This window comes from Peromyscus maniculatus, chromosome X (assembly GCF_049852395.1).
Source record: "Peromyscus maniculatus bairdii isolate BWxNUB_F1_BW_parent chromosome X, HU_Pman_BW_mat_3.1, whole genome shotgun sequence".
In the NCBI taxonomy this organism is placed as follows: Eukaryota; Metazoa; Chordata; class Mammalia; order Rodentia; family Cricetidae; genus Peromyscus; species Peromyscus maniculatus.
The window spans coordinates 79,130,031-79,146,029 of record NC_134875.1 but is presented as its reverse complement, the minus strand read 5'-3'; positions in this window follow the sequence as shown (position 1 = coordinate 79,146,029).

Below are 15,999 nucleotides of genomic sequence, written 5' to 3'. Positions count from 1 at the left end.
TTGTAAAGTATGTCTTTATGATTCTCTAGATTTCCTTAGTGTCTGTTGATTATATCCTTCTTTTTGTTTCTAATTTTGTTAACTTCGATCATCTCTCTCTGCATTTTAATAAATTTGGATAAGGGTTTGTCAATCTTATTGGTTTTCTCAAAGAACCAACTCTTTCTTCATTGATTCTTTGTCTTGTTTTTATTGTTGTTTGTTTGTATTTTATTGATTTCAGACCTGAGTTTGATTATTTCTTACCATCTACTCCTTTTGGGTAAGATTTCTTCTTTTTGTTCTTGAGATTTCAAGTGTATAGTTAAATTACTAATATGAGATCTCTCCATATATTCTTTTGGTTTTTTTTTTGAGACAGGGTTTCTATGTGTAGTTTTGGTGCCTGTCCTGGATATCGCTCTGTGGACCAGGCTGGCCTTGAACTCACAGAGATCCGCCTGGCTCTGCCTCCCGAGTGCTGGGATTAAAGGCGTGCGCCACCACTGCCCCGCAATCTCTCCATTTTTTAATGAAGGCACTTAGTGCTATGAACTTGCCTCTTAGAACAGCCTTCATTGTGTCCCCTAAATTTGTGTATGTTGTGTATTCATTTTCATTCAGTTCTAGAAAATATTTAATTTTTTAAAAATTTCTATCTTGAACCATTTTTCATTCTGTAGTAAATTGTTCAGATTCCATGAGTTTGTATGCTTTCTGTTGTTTCTTTTGTTTTTGGTATTCAGCTTTAATTTAATTTAATTGATGGTGGTCAGGTAGGATACAGGGGGTTATTTCAATTTTCGGGTGTCTGTTGACACTTGCTTTCTGTTTTAGTATGTGGTCAGTTTTGGAGAAAATTCCATGACTTGCTGAGAAGAAGGCATGTTCTTTTGTGTTTGGGTAAAATATTCTGTAAATATCTGTTAGGTCCACTTGGTTTATGACGTCTGTTAGCTCCAGCATTTCTCTCTTTAGTTTTTGTCTGGATGACCTGTCTATCGGTGAGAGTGTGGCACTGAAGTTTCCCAGTATTGGTGTATGAGGGTCAGTATGTGATTTTCAGTTGTAGTAGTGTTTCTTTTATAAGCTTTGTTACCATTTGTGGTGGTGGGGCATTAACGTTAAGAACTGCAATCCCCTCTTGGTGGATTTTTCCCTTGATGAATATATAGTGTCCTCCCCTATCTCATCTCATTAGTTTTGGTTTGTAGTCTATTTTTTGAGATATTAAAATTCCTACACTCACGTGTTCCTTAGGTCCATTTGCTTAGAATCTCTTTTTACACATTTACCCTGAGGCGATGTCTATCCTTGATGTTAAGGTATGCTTCTTTTATGCAGCAGGAGGATAAATCCTATTTTCCTATTCTGTGTCTTTTTATTGGGGGAACTGAGATCATTGATTTTGGGAGATACCAATGAGTAGTGTTTGTTGATTCCTGTTATTTTGTTGTTGTTGTTGTGGTGGTGGTGGTGGTAGTGGTGGTGGTGGTGGTGGTGGTGGTGGTGGTGGTGGTGGTGGTGGTGGTGTGTGTGTGTGTGTGTGTGTGTGTGTGTGTGTTTTCTCTTTTGATCTGCTAGTCTGGGATTATTTATTCTTTGTGTCTTGCTGGATGTGTTTAACCTCTTCAGGTTGGAGTTTTCCTGCTAGTGCCTTCTGTAGTGCTAGATTTGTAGATAGATATTGCTTACATTTAATTTTATCATGGAATATCTTGTTTTCTCCATCTATGGAGATTGAAAGTTTTGCTTGGTATAGGAGTCTGGGCTGACATCTGTGGTCTTGTAGAATCTGCAGGACATCTGTCCAAGCCCTTCTGGCTTTTAGAGTCTCCTTTGGGAAGTCGGGTATAATTCTAATAGGTCTGCCTTCATATGTTACCTGCTCTTTTCCCCTTGCAGCTTTAAATTTTTTCTTTGTTCTGTACATTTAGTATTTTGATCATTACATGCAATGGGGACTTTCTTTTCCAGTCCAATCTATTTGGTGTTCTGTATGCTTCTTGAACTTGATAGGCATCTCCTTCTTTAGGTTAGAAAAATTTTCTTGTATGATTTGTTAAAGATATTTTCTGTACTTTTGAACTGGGTTTCTTCTCCTTCCTCTAATCCTATTATTCTTAGGTTTGGTCTTTCCTGGTGTCCCAGACTGTTTTGTGCCAGGAATGTTTTTCAGATTTAACATTTTCTTTGACTGAGGTATCCCATTTATTCTATTGTGTCTTCAATGTCTGAGACTCTCTCTCCCATCTCTTGTATTTTGTTGGTAAGGCTTGCCTCTGAGGTTCCTAAACCCTTTATTTCCAGATTTCCCTCAGTTTTAGTTTTCTTTAATGATTTGGTTTCAGCTTTCATGTCTTGGACTGTTTTATTCATTTCCCTCCACTGTTTGTGTTTGTATAGATTTCTTTAATGAATTTATTCATTTCCTCTTTAAGGAAATCTGTCATATTAATAAAGGTTATTTTAAGGTATTTTTTGTGCTTCATCTATGTTACAACACTCAGGGCCTACTGTAGTAGGGTTGCTGGGCTCTAGTGGAGACACATGGTCCTGGCTGTTATTGGTTGTGTTTTTATGCTGGCATCTAGGTACCTGGGTTTGGGAAGATTGTAATTCTAGGTGCTGATATCTTATCTTGCCTCTGCTGGCTGCTGGGTGGGTGTTTTGCTCCTTGGTTTCTGTTGCCCTCTCTGGTTCTTGGGAGGTTATGGTGGCTATGTGTTGCATGGTAGGAAATTTTTCTGGGATGGTGATAGGTGTGGCCACTAGGGGTTCTGGTAAATGTGTTTCTAAGTATTGGGAACTGACCCTTAGGAATGGGGATGAACTAGAAAGTGGGGACTAAAGTGGTTCACCTGGGGGAGGAAAGCAGGGTCTTCCGTCAGGTTGTTCTTAGTTCCCTGGGAAAGGGGTCAGAGAGTGAGAAGAGGCCACAACAGAAGATCTGCTACAGAGCTGAGTATGATACTGGGGTATTGAACTTGGAGGAGCTGAGGAAGAGGTAAAGATCTGCAGTTAGCTTACCTGCTTTGCTGGCTAAAATGGCCTGTGGGTTCCCAGGGAATGCTTGTTAGAGTGGGGAGAAAGAAATGTGGAGGGGAAAATGGGGCCAGAGAAGAAGGGGAGGCTGTAGCAGGTGGTCTGCTATAGAGCTGGGGAGGAGACTGGGGTTGGCCTTGGAGGAACTGAGGGAGAGATGAAGATCTTTAGTTAGCCTACCTGCTTCCTTGGGCTGGAACAGCCTGAGGTTTCCCAGGGAGTGCCTGCTGGTGTTGGGGTCTGGGATAAAGCAGTGAGTGGGCAAAGGGAGGTTAGAAGAGGGAGATCTGTGTCTTCCATTGGAGATGAGGGTGAAGAGGAAGGAAGGCTGCAGCAGGTTGTCTGCTGCAGAGACTGGAGGATTGCATTTAGAGGAGCAGAGGGAGAGGCAAAGATTTACAATTAGCCTACCTCCTTCCACAAATGGAGTGGCCCACAGATTACTAGGGAATGGAAGACTGTTTCTCAATTTCTCACCAGCCATTGATTGTAGTTCTTCATCTAGGGGAACGGCCTTGCGAGATTTTACCCATCCACACTGGCATGTCAATGGATGTTGTCATTGAGCAAGCCTTATTTATTGTTGAGATGTCATGGCTACAGCTTACCTGTCCTATATAGAAACACAGTCCCTCAGCAGATATTCCAGTATTCTGGTTCTTACAATCCTTCTTCCCCCTGTTCCTCTGATGGTCACTGACATTTTAGTGTAGGAGATGTGTTGGAGATGTATCAACTATGGCTGGGCACTCTAGAGTCAAATGGTCTTTGCATATTGACCAGTTGTGAACTTTCTGTAATGGCTTCCATGTACTGCTGCTTTGATGAGGAGCAAGAACTACACTTATCTTTGAGTAGTTAGAATGTTAGAAGTTGTTAGAATGCAATTAGAATTTTTTACTAGTTTAGGAAAGTGTTAGCCGTGGGTTCTCCTCTAGGGTCTATGACTTCACCAGCCACAGGTAGATGACTGAGTTTATAGTGCCGGACATGAGTTCTTTCCTATTGAGTGAGCCTTAGGTCCAATTAGACATCTGTTGGTTATTCACAAGCTATAGGTGCCAGTATTGCACCCTTGGGTGCATAATGCCTTACTGATAATTGCTTATTTCATAAACACTGCTGCTGTGTATGAGTACTCATTGATTTTTCTTCCTTGCCAGCTTGCAAAGCACCTTCTAGCACTATGTGAGCTAGTCTTCCAGGTCAGTTCTAGCTCAATTCCTCCAAAGATGTGTCCCTAACTGCAGATTGGCCTCAAATCTGCAGTGATCCTTTTGCCTCTGAAGCTTCCTTGACATTGGGCTTTCATGGACAAGCCACCATCCTCTACAATAGATTTGGAGTTAGCAGTTCAGGTTTTCCAACCCCAGCATGTTTCTAATGGGGATTTTGCTCACTGCTTTTGCTTCATTAAGTTGTGGTTTCCCCTGTATTAACCTGCTTGTTTTTTAAAACTGGAGGGAAGTTTTTTCCTGTGAGCTTACTTCTCTGATGAATCACATGAGAGATAATGGCTTTCAATTTATTTTTTTAACTTGTTGATAGGTTGATGTGATAACTTCTAACCCCCTTAGATGCTGGAATGAAAAATGAAAGTCTTATTTTTGCCTTTTAGAGGGCCAAGCAATTTGTCTATATTTGGTAAATAGTCTCTATGTATCTAGAAAAAAATATAACACACACACACACACACACACACACACACACACACACACACATACACACTGGCTAGGTAGTGTTGTTAATGTTTTGTGCTTCATTCCTTATTTCATTTGAGAGTTCTTATTTGACACATGAATTATTTGAATGTGTGTCTGGGAGATGGCTCTTGTCTTTCCAATCTAAGGTGGGTTTTTATCAAGGATACAACTCAATATCTACTGCTCATAACTTCTATTATAATGTACTCTGATTCTCCCTATTCCCATGGTGTCTTCATTTATCATGGTATCTCTTTCCTTACTCTCCCATTCTGTTCCCATTCCAGCTTGAACCTGCTCTAACTTCCCATTCCCCTAAGCTCTCATCCCCCTCCTCCCTTGCAGAGTGCTAGGGAAGTTCCCAGGAATCCACAAGGATGATGCTACCATAGACTACTGCCAATAGTCGAGAGGGTGCCTGAGCTGGCATACTCTGGTGATTGCATGGCTGAATACCCTAACTGTCATGATACAACCCTCATCCAGTGACTGATGGAAGCAGATGCAGAGATCCACAGCCGGGTCCCAGGTGGAGCTCCAGGAGTCCAATCAATGAGAGAGAGGAGGGATTTTATGAGCAATTGATATCAAGACCATGACTGGAAAAAGTACAGAGACAACTAGCCAAACTAGTGGAAACACATGAACTTGAACCAATGGCTGAGGAGTCCCCATGGTACTGGACTAGGTCCTCTGGATAAGGGAGACAGTTGTTTAGCTTGAACTGTATAGGGGGCCCCCCAGACAATGGGATCAGGACCTGTCCCTAGTGCATGAGCTGGCTTTTTGGAACCTAGTGCCTATGGTGAGACACTTTGTGTGCAGCCTTGGTGCAGGAAGGAGGGGCTTGGACCTGTCTCAACTGAATGTACCAGGCTCTGAATGTACCATGGGAGACTTTGCCTTGGAGGACGTGGGAATGGGGAGTGGGTTGGGGGGGGGGACGGCTGGAGAGTGGGAGGAGAGAGGACAGGGGAATCTGTGGTTGGTATGTAAAATAAATAGAAAAATCTCTTAATAGAAATATTATTTTAAAAAATGTACTCTGAATAGTATTCCAAAAGTGCCAAATATTCCTCAAGCTCTACAATATACAGTACTTAACTGTGGACTTGACGGGGCCTGACAAGGGTGTGAGTTGCCAAGAATATGAAGCAGAGTAAGAAACAAAAATCATGTCAGGGTGGGTTTTGAAGAGATTGGAATTTAGAAGAGGATGTCAATTGCTTTTTGTAGAAACCACTTTGCAGAGCTGGCAAGATTGCTTAGTGTGTGGAGGTGCCTGCTGACAAGCCTGATGACCTGAGTTTGATATCCCGTCCCCACATGATGGAAGGAAAGAACCAAGTCCCGCCCACAAGCTGTTCTCAGACCTCCACGTGCATGCTTTGGCACGTGTGTATGTAAACACAAATACAGATTTATAAATACTAAGTAAATAAATGAAATGTGCTAATATACATTTTGCAAGTAAATCATAAACATGGTGCAAACGTCATTCTTGTTATCCAGGTGAGTGTAATTAAATTGTTCAAGTAGCCAGGTCTGTTGAAATGTACCTGGAATTCCAGTCACTGAGAGGCAGAGGTTAGAAGATAGTGAACCTGAAGCCAGCCTGTGTTACAAAGTGAGACTGTGTCTCACCCTCCCCCAAAAAAATCTAGAAAAAGAGTTACAAAATACAGATTAATATTTTGATGTGGAAGAGCATTGTAAACAGTTAAGGTATAAAACCACAGTCAGGAAAAATAATGAGATATATTGACATAACAGTACAGAGTACAACTGTTGAGCTCACTTTGGCAGCACATATATGCTGTGGATATCATTCTATATAAATAAAACACTGATGGCCAGTGACCAGGCAGGAAGTAGGTGGCCAGGCAGGAAGTAGGTGGGACAAGGAGAGAGGAGAATTCTGGGAAGCAGAAGGCTGAGGGAGAGACACTGCAGCCACCACCAGGACAAGCAGCATGTAGAGACTCTGGTAAGCCACCAGCCACGTGGCAAGGTATAGATTTATAAAAATGGGTTAATTTAAGATAAAAGAACAGTTAGCAAGAAGCCTGCCACGGCCATACAGTTTATAAGTGATATAAGCGTCTGAGTGATTATTTTATACGTGGACTGTGGGACTGCGGGGCTTGGGGAACCTGGAGAGAAGCCCTCCAGCAAAAAATGGCGCCCAACGGCTCAAATTTCCACCTTAAACTTGAGAATATTTAATAACCAGTTCTAAAAAGAGCCAAAACCAGGTTCCTGCTTCTTGTCTCATATGAGCAGCTAGACGCCGCAAAACGCGGGTTTGAACACTGGCGGGTTCCTGGCGTGTGCGTTTGACCGGCAGTATGGCGGAAATGAGGCGTCTGCCAGCGGCACATTACGCTGTGTGGTAGATTTAGTCCTTACTAGTATTAAAAAAAAAAAAAAGAGGTTTCTGGGCTACATGCTGCTTTTATAAAAGCGTAGACCCACTATTTCTGAGTATTGTTGACTCCCAGAGTTGGAGAAAACGTACCACCGCCATGTTGAAAAGCTGAAGTGGGCGGAGCCAGCAGCCACAGCGCCGTTTCAGGCTTAAAAGGCTACAGTTTAAACCAATAAGTTCGCAGTAAGACTGATTCAGATGAAATAGTTTTTAATGCATGTAAAAATGTACGTAGGCTTAAAACAAAAAAATATATACCGTTATATAAACAAATAGTATCTAAAAATAAAGTGTTTAAAAAAATAGTCAAGGTAATAAGCCACGTAAAGATGGCTATCACACATAAAATCTGGATTATGTTGTCTTTGATATTCGTAACTAAAGAAAAACATTCGATTGTAAAAGCTGTTCTGTTATGCCAAAATGTAAATTTTAAAGGTACCTTGACTTCAAAATTTAGATATAAGGATATGTTACTTTGGAAAAGAGGTTCTGCTTTTGTTTCCACAGAAAGCCAGAGGCTATGGATTTGTTCCAGATTAAGATACATCAGGTTTCACCATCCAAGACCCCCTGAAAGGTCTCCGATGACACCATGGCCCAGATGATCCAACATCCAGAGCGGTTTCAAGGCAACTTGTTCACACAATACAGCCTCACGGACTACCCCATAGGCCTAAAATTTTCTTTGTGTCCCCATAAGACACAGCGCCCCCCTCCAGCAGGAAGTAGTAAGAGATGCTACGCCCAAATTCCCAAATATACCAAGCTGGCTTTAGAGGTGGAATTGGCTCACTCCCCCTCTAAACCCAGACATATGGCTTTAAAAAAAAATGGTTAAGAGATTCTTGTGTCCCAAATCAGAAGAGCCCTCTGGTGTGGGACAGAGAAAAACCAATATTTTTATTTAAAACAGGTTGATTATAAATGTGATCTCTTTCTAAAAAAGAAAAGGGGATTTGATATAGATATATAGAAGGATATAGAGATGATAAGATAAAAGGATAGATTAATTAACCTACTTTTAAAGAACAACTTGTTTAAAATGTTTTACATTGGTATAAATTTTAGTTTATTGATACAAACTTGAAGTTAATTTTGTTATACTGTATATATATATTTCTATTCTTGTTTGAGGTATTATGTTTATGTAACTCATTTAAAATTATAATGGATAATTAAAAATAGATTAGTAATTAGTCATCTATGATAATCATATTTGTAGCCATGTTAGTTAAGTCTTCTAGGTATACATAGATATATTTCAGATAGATAGGTAATCTTCAAACACTTCATAGACCTGGAGAATATGGCATTTAAATAACTTAGAGTTCTGTTGACGTGAGACACAATTGCTCCTGGCCGCACTAATTTGATCCCGAGAGAATGTTGGGCTTCTAAGACATTTCCATTGGGAAGTTTGTCTTCTTGGCACAAAATGGCCTACTGGGCAAAGAACTGCCCTTGCCTTGATAGCTGACAGTACAAATATAATGCTGTCCTTTCTGGACAAGCGGGACACAAGGAAAGCGACCACTGTACTCTGCCAAGACAGGGTAAGATGGTCTCTCAGAATTCCTGCTTCTAAAAATGGTCTGTCAGATACTCTAGGCCTGTAGCCAATTTGAATGCACCAACATGCTGAGAAACATTAGGTGACTATCCAGGCTGCCAGCTGTCTTGGTCTACTTTTGCAAGATTCCCGAAAGTTGCTTGCATCCATCTACCATTTCTCAGGTACCATTATGTTCCTTCTCAGGTCTTTGATGTGGTTGAAAACTAGATAGTTGTAATTTCCTCAGTTATGACAAAAGATAAGTTAGATATAAAACCTTAAACTCACAAATATAAGATAGATAGGACATCTTCTTTAATATTGTAACTGTAATTCTTGCTCGATAATTGTTTTGTTATATGTAATTTTACCATGTTAAAGTTAAAAACTTACTTTTTTAAAAAAAAGAAAAAAATGGGAAATGCTGTGGATATCATTCTATATAAATAAAACACTGATGGCCAGTGACCAGGCAGGAAGTAGGTGGCCAGGCAGGAAGTAGGTGGGACAAGGAGAGAGGAGAATTCTGGGAAGCAGAAGGCTGAGGGAGAGACACTGCAGCCACCACCAGGACAAGCAGCATGTAGAGACTCTGGTAAGCCACCAGCCACGTGGCAAGGTATAGATTTATAAAAATGGGTTAATTTAAGATAAAAGAACAGTTAGCAAGAAGCCTGCCACGGCCATACAGTTTATAAGTGATATAAGCGTCTGAGTGATTATTTTATACGTGGATTGTGGGACTGCGGGGCTTGGGGAACCTGGAGAGAAGCCCTCCAGCAACACATATAACAAAAAAAATGTACAAGTGTTAAGCAATAGTATTCTTTGGATGAATTTAACACAGGTAGATAGGATATATTTGAAAAAGAAACTATAAGTTCAGACACCATTTTGTTAAATAATTTGAAATTGGAGATACTTGTTTACATCATCCTTTGATATCTATTATCTTAATTGCTCATGTTGGAAGTCTCCCCTTTTGCCCATAGGAAACATAGACACAGATAGAAAGATAAGTTGATTTCTTAGGTTATAGAACAAGGCAGGGTAGTATACCATGTTCCCTCATTTCCATAAGAATTAGCTTTTAATAAATGCTTTATTAGGAAATTGTTTCCATGGTAGAAGCATGTTTGTGTTTTCTCTAGCCAATTGCCAGTCCTATTCTTTTCCATATTAGATGCTATAAACTGCTTTTGGCTGACATTACACTCTTTTGATTCCGTAGCATCTGGAACTTTAGGAGTGTGTTCCCACATTTTACCCTCCCAGAAAGGAAGATCCCAAATCTCTTACTTCCAACATGAACTTAGAGAATGCAGCCCCAGTGGATGTCAAGTAATACTTATCAAATTGGTTTAAAAAATTGGACCATAGGAGAGTTTTCATTTCCTTATTTTTTGTTTAGCAAAAGGCAATGGGTTCCTGATAAATGTTTCCTAGCAACTTCCTCCCCTGCAAGAGGGATGCATCTTTGTATTAATGTTTTACCAAAGTATGGTTTATAAATTGTTTACTTTTAAGGTGTCTTTACACTATAAATCATAGGTATTAAAAAAGATCATACTGATATTTATCATGTTGTAAACTAAAACTAAAAATTATCTGTTAATACATTTAAAAATAACAATAAATAATTATATATTGTGATAAAGGATACATATCTTATGAGGACTAATTTACAAAAATACTAAGAATAGTGTCATTGTTTTATAGACTAGATTCTTCATGGTCTAGTTTAGTAGAAGATTTCTGGATTCTCATTTCTGTTTTTGAAGATATTTTGTAGTGCTATCTTAATTGAAACATAGGAAAAAATCTGGCCTCACATTGTTTCATAATCATAAAAAGGAGGGGTAGCCTTTCAACTAAGAATGAACATTCTAGGGGCTGGAGAGATGGATCAGAGTTTAAGAGCACTTGGTTGCTCTTCCAGAGGTCCTGAGTTCAAATCCTGGTAACCACATGGTGGCTCACAACCATCTGTAGTGAGATATAGTGCCCTCTTCTGGTCTGCAGGCATATATGCAGGCAGAACACTGTGTACATAATAAATATAAATCTTAAAAAAAAGAACCAACACTCTAAATTGAGCAGCATCAACACTAGACAACAAGCAACTTCTACAACATGAATGAAAGAACTTTTCCTCTATTACATGAATCGATCTACTCATCTATACCATGAGTGTATCTTTTGCTTATTCCCACTTGGGTGAAAATTATGAATATAAAAAATATTGAATGTTGATATATGTCATTGTGTAATGTTTAGAAAATCAAACTCATTATTATTATCAACAAGTTCATCAGAAAACTGTCAGAAACCTCTCGAGCCACAATAGCAGATGTGCATTTTCTAATATTTAAATTCTTGTTTGAATTCTGTCCATTGTCTTCTCTGATGTAGCATGATCATTTTGCTCATTTTAGGCACTATGTCTTTAAAAAGATTCAAGTCAGACAAGTCACATTTTATCTTTTAGTTATTGTTTTGAGCAAAAAATGGTGCTCCATGACATAAACAGGTTCTTTTTGAAGCTCAATCGCACAGGTGCTTTTTCTCATATTCTTATTTTGTTATGTAAAATGTAAAAAAGAAAAAAATACTATTGAGATTTAATAAAGTGAATTATTGTTAGAACACAACAAAGTGCTGTTTTTGGTATGTGTTCCCATGGCATTGTTTAGTGGTCCTGTGTGGAAAGGTGGAAATCATTTGTGCCATTCTCAAGGATTTATTATACATACTGTGTGTGGGTTTTTTTTTTTTTTTTGGTTTTTCGAGAAAGGGTTTCTCTGTGTAGCTTTGAGCCTTTCCTGGAACTCACTTGGTAGTCCAGGCTGGCCTCGAACTCACAGAGATCCGCCTGGCTCTGCCTCCCGAGTGCTGGGATTAAAGGCGTGCGCCACCACTACCCGGCCTGTGTTATTTCTTAACACTTGCTGAAGATCATGAGAAATAGCAGGACCCAAACTTGAGTATGCACTGTCATCTTCTAAACTACCAGGAGCTGCATTGTGAGAATCGCCAAAGGAGAGTCCTGTCTGTTGAGAGCCCATTCAGTTTTTGAAAGCAAAAGTGAATACAAGAAAAGAAAACTTGAGCCAGGCAGTGGTGGCACATGCCTTTAATTTCAGCACTTGGAAGGCAGAGGCAGGTGGATCTCTGTGAGTTAGCGGCCAGCCTGGTCTACAGAGTTAGTTCTAGGACAGCCAAGGCTACACCAAGGAAACTTGTCTCAAAAAACCAAAAAACAAAAAACAAAAAACAAAAAAACAAAAACAAAAAATTAGTATCATTCATAAAAAAAAATAAAGCCCTGGCAAAAAAAAAATTACTATCAAAGGTACAGAACATCCATATACACATAGAAGTAGTTCCAACAGCACCAAAGGTATTGCAGGAAGAGGGTCAGAAAGTCAAAGGACAGATACGGGGAGCAGAGACCTCAGGCCATATCATTGGCAGCAAAGTGATTGTGTAACACGTGTTGCCAGAGAGGAGATATATGTGCCTGACTGGTTATGGTTATTTGGGAATTTAATTCAAAGATAAGACTTTTAACATTTATGAATGAATGTATGTGGAAGTCAGAGGACAGCTTCTTACTTTTTGGAAGTCAGTCCTTGCATTTCTGTTTTTGCCTTTCACTTTTATTGAGGTAGGTTCTCTTGTTTCACTGACCATTAAGCTTCCAGGTAATTTCCCTGTGTCCTCCTCCCATCTCCCCATTGGGTGCTGGGATTACTTGTCCAACATTACACTGGCTTTTTCTGTGAGTCACTGGGATCAGACTCTGGTCATCAGACTTGTGAGTCATGGCCCCGTGGAGCTCAATTTATAGAATCTTTCTAGATTCCATAATTTCCATGTTTAGGCTTGACAAAATGATTTGTTAAGGCACAGTGTAGAGACTTCAGATGAACAACAACAACAAAAGACCAGTGTTAAAAACTGCCTTTGCTGTACATTTGAAGTCCATAAGACATATCTTAAAAATTATTGTTGTTTGTGGGGCTGGAGAGGTGGCTCAGTGTTTAAGAGCCCTGGCTGCTCTTCCAGAGGACCTGGGTTCTGTTCCAGACACCCACACAGCAGCTCACAACTGTCTGTAACTCCAATTCCAGACAATCTGACCCCTTCTTGAGCAACAGGTACACACATGTTGCAGACATATGTGCAGGCAAAACACCCACGTATATAAAATAAAAATAAAAATAAATCACTGTCATGGGAAGCTTAGATTATTTAAATTGAATTGTAGTGTGAAAAGTGTGTTGATATTTCTTTATGGTTAACTATGGTAACACTGCCTGTCAGGTGTCTGAGGATCTGTCCTATTTTGTTCAGAAAACATTTAGTAATAAGACTTTTATGGAACAAATCTGGTGTGGTATCAGTTTTGCCATTTGGTAATATTGATATAAATCTTGGGCTTATCATGCTGTCAGAATTACTACCTCCATTCCTGAGTTTTTTGGTTACAAATCTTACAAAGGTGAGATGTACTTCGGGATTGACATTTATATTCTGCTTTATATTATATATCGAGTCTTCAGAATTTGTTTTAGAAGTCCCCATTAGTAATTTTATCCTTTTTGTGAGTGTCATGAAATTATCATTTTTTAGATCTCACAAATGGCTTTTTGTTGCCCCTTTGGATTGAAATTGTAAGAATTGTACTTTTCCTCAACACTTGGCTATATGACTTCAGGAAAAACAAAAAACAAAAAACACTTGAATCTCTCCGGCCTTAGCTTTCCTGTATTAAAAGGATGACAATGCCAACTTCATAGGCAGCATACTGATAAAGTAATGATAATAGATTTGGTAGACAGGAATGTCTGAGTTAGATTCAGCCAGGGGTTCACAGGCCACAATTTGAGGGCCACAGACTGATCAAGAAGCCCCTAGAGTCATGTGTTTCTGCCATATTCCACCAGATGGTGCTATTATAATGCGAATTAAATTAAATGGTGGGTTAAAAAGAAAAAGGCTGAAAGTATTTGGTCAGTTTCAGAAACCGACATGGTCAAAATGTTCCTTTTTATCTCTCTTAAGACAGTACAGAAAGAGAGTTTTGAAAAGTTTCCTAGCACATCTCTTCTGAGCCTTCATTTCCAGCCAGAACCCTGCTTCTTGAATATACCTTTACCAAAAGTATCTTTGCACAAACACCTCAGGTTAACCTTTTCAAACCATGAACGTAACAGAGCTCTTGAAACACTTCATTATTTAGGGGTTTTTCATTAATTAAATCCGCCATCCTTTAAATAATGCTATCTCTTGTGTATTTTTTGTTTGTTTGCTTTTTGTTTTTTAAACTTTGCACTCTGGAACTCCATATAGTTTCTTCTGGAATCAGAATACTTTAAGTTTATGTTCTTAACTTTTATTTCCTGGGAAGAGAGACACAAATTCTTTTGTGAATAAGCTGAAACTTACAGACCCTGTTCCAAGAAAAATACGTATGCGAAAATTTCATGGGATTCCAATATACCCTGAAGCCCTGACATGACTTATATGAGAGAAAGTGCAGTCATGTACTGCATAATGAGCCTTTTGTCAAGAGAGGAACACATATAGGTCGTCCCATAGAATGTTGCCAAGTCATGGCTTAGCTGTTAGAGTTTGCATAAGGACTTTTAGTGATGTTAGCACAGTTATGAAATCAGCTAAGCATGCATTTCCCAGAAAGTGTTGTTTGGGATAAGGATTAAGTGACACATGACTATTGTCAATCCTCACCTCTCCCCTTCAGTGTAGGCAATATAGCCCATCTTATTACAAAACAAGATGTGAAGTCTTTTTCTTTCCCCAGAAATTCATGAATTACTTATTATTAAAAAATATATTAGTGTAACATGTCACACCACTAAGTCAAATATGAAGGAGCACATATCCATCTTAAAAGAATAAAAGTCACTTGGTAAAATAAAACAATTTTTCAGATTTTTATGATTTCTAGTGAAGTAGGAAGCAAAGTGTGTTTCCCAAACTCTTTCAAACTGATACTAAGGTATAAAGTAACAACAACAACAAAAACCCAAAAAGCAAAAAAAAAAAAACAAAAACAAAAACAAAAAACAATTGTTTGAAGGGAGGATGTAAATTATAACTATTTGCCAAAATAATATGGTTGCTTTTCTTAAAATTATAAAAAAAATCGAAGAATTATTAAAATCAACATCAATACCTTGCAGAATGGCCAATTATAAAATATATAGTTACTATTTGGTTTCTTATATTCTCACAATAATCACAAGATAAAAGATGGTGAAGGATCAACTCACAGTGCTTGCAAACTATACATTACTTAAGCAAAATCTTGAGAGATGAAATATAGAAGGACACTTACACAATTGAAAAAGTAAAACATGAAAGTATAGTGGTCTAGAGTCTTTATACACTGTTTTTCTTGTCCTGCAGTTGTTACCAACCTTATTTATTATTTAGCAGTATTTTCTTCACTTAAAAACCTCATGCTGCCGGGCGGTGGTGGTGCACGCCTTTAATCTTAGCACTTGGGAGGCAGAGGCAGGCGGATCTCTGTGAGTTCGAGGACAGCCTGGTCTACAAAGCGAGTTCCAGGAAAGGTGCAAAGCTACACAGAGAAACCCTGTCTCAAAAAACAAACAAACAAAAAACAAGCAAACAAACAAAACAAAACAAAAAACAAAAAATAAACCAACCAAAACAAAAAAACCCTCATGCTTGCAGTATATAAGCATATTTCATGCCTATATTAATTACTTTTCTGTTACTCTAATACAATACTATAACCAAGGCAACATCCCCAAAGACAAGCACAGAGAAGAGAGAGCAGACTGGAAGTAGGGTGTGGCTTTCAGCTCCCAAGTCCTACTCCCAGTGACATACTTCCTTTAGTATTCGGCTCCTAAACTTTCCCAAACATGGCACAACCGGGGACCAAGTAAGCATTCAAATGCTGGAGCCTGTGGGGGACATTTCTTATTTAAATCATTCCAATGTTTCATCAGAATTTTGATAAAACTGTGTGCTATGAGATACTTCTCCTCACCTTATGAATTATAATAATTTTTCAAGTCACCTCAACAGTTGAGAATATTTTGTCAGGTTTTATTTTTGTATTCTATATTAGAAAGCAAGAGGATAATTTTTCTTTTTTAGATATCAAATTATTGTATTCAATATTATGTTGTTTTTGCCCAAGTCATGTCTGCACACATGATCACCCCAGAGACTTTGATGTTTTTGAGAAATTCTTTTATTTGAAACTCTCTAATAAACATTTATTCATT